We start from the raw sequence: 1605 nt of genomic DNA, 5'->3' as shown, positions 1-1605 counted from the left end.
GCTTTCACACGTGCATAGCCTCCCCATTATCAGCATCACTCACCAGAATGGTGCGTTTGTTACCAAGGATGAACCTACACTGACACATCATAATCACCCAAAGTTAATAGTTTACACTAGGGTTCACTCTTGGTGTTATACATTTTATGGGTCTGGGTAAATGTATAATGACATATCTATCATTATAATATCATACAGAGTATTTTCAGTGCCTTTAAAATTCTCTTTGCTCCGCCAATTCATCTCTCTCTCTCCTGGCAATCACTGACCTCTTTATTGTCCTCACAGTTTTGCCTTAATGTGAATGAATCTTAACATAATATTAAGTAAGAAAATAAATCCTAAAATGGCATACAAAATGATACTCATTTTAATAAAGTTGAGCACACCTAAAATAATAAAAAATGAAATGTTTGGAGTACGTATAAATGTAATGCACTTACGTGAAAAGTAACCTAGGGAATGAGAAACAGCAGGAGATGGTAATGGTTGGTGGAAGGAGACTATGAATTGGGCTAAGCTGGGACCATAGAATTGGTGTTTAGAAAAATAAATTCCATTTTTAGTGGCCAGAGTAAAATTCATTATGTCAATGACTTTAAGAAACTTTATGACTCAATGTTTTGTTCTTCCCTGCCAACATGAGAAACAATAAATCATATTCCCTAGTGAATCCCTTAGTTAACATGCACCTCTCTACCCATAAACAAACAGTGAAGTTTACTGTTTAGAATTGTGATGACATCTGTGTAATTCAAAATGAAAAGCACTTAGACATTTTGGATGAAAGCAGGAGTTTTGGGTCTGAATTAAGTCAGTTCTTCAGTTAATTTGCTATACAGTCATAGCCTGAGAGTATAAGCTAATAAAAGGAAATGGACCTTTGAATAAAACAGACTTGATGGGAAGGCCTTTGGATTTTCTCTATTTTTTCTGCCTCACCCTTGATAAATAGCTCCATATTGTGCATGGGCAGAAGGAAAAAATGAAACTGTATTTCCTTAACTTTTCTAAGCCCATAAAGTTTGGATATGTTCTTTAGGTTAATCCTGAAGCTGTAATAACCTTCAAGCCCTGGATGACTTATAAAAGTCTACCATAACCTTAGATTTTACTCTCCTGGCCTACCTTTAACCAAATGGCTTGACTGCTTTTAAAATGGCTTTTTCATGACCACAGTACAACTAACAGACATTTTCTTCTTTGTGGGATCTTGAAGAAATAGTTTGCATTGATATATGTAACACACAGACTGTGGAACTGGAGCAATTACTGAATAACTGAAGATAATAAACACCTTTTCTGAAATATTGGGATATTTGTAGAAAGAGAAGATCTTTTCTGTTGTCATGAATTATCTAAATGATTCCTGTTAACCTTTTATTATGTTTGGTATGCATAGTCATAGCTAAAACATTCACTTGATCACTTGGTTTAGTCTTAGTTTCAAATCTAATTCAGAGCTTTCTGACCACCTTTACCTTCTCATAAAAGTAAAGCCTAAGAAGCTATGATTTTTCTTACCAATCTCAGACTCTATCTAACAATGTTTATTGAAATCTTCTTAACCCAAGCTTAACTTTAGTTTCATTCAGCTATCACGAG

Source organism: Phyllostomus hastatus, unplaced genomic scaffold (genome assembly GCF_019186645.2).
Source record: "Phyllostomus hastatus isolate PE091 unplaced genomic scaffold, TTU_PhHast_1.1 phas_contig_62, whole genome shotgun sequence".
Lineage (NCBI taxonomy): Eukaryota > Metazoa > Chordata > Mammalia > Chiroptera > Phyllostomidae > Phyllostomus > Phyllostomus hastatus.
Note: the sequence above shows the minus strand (reverse complement) of the source record.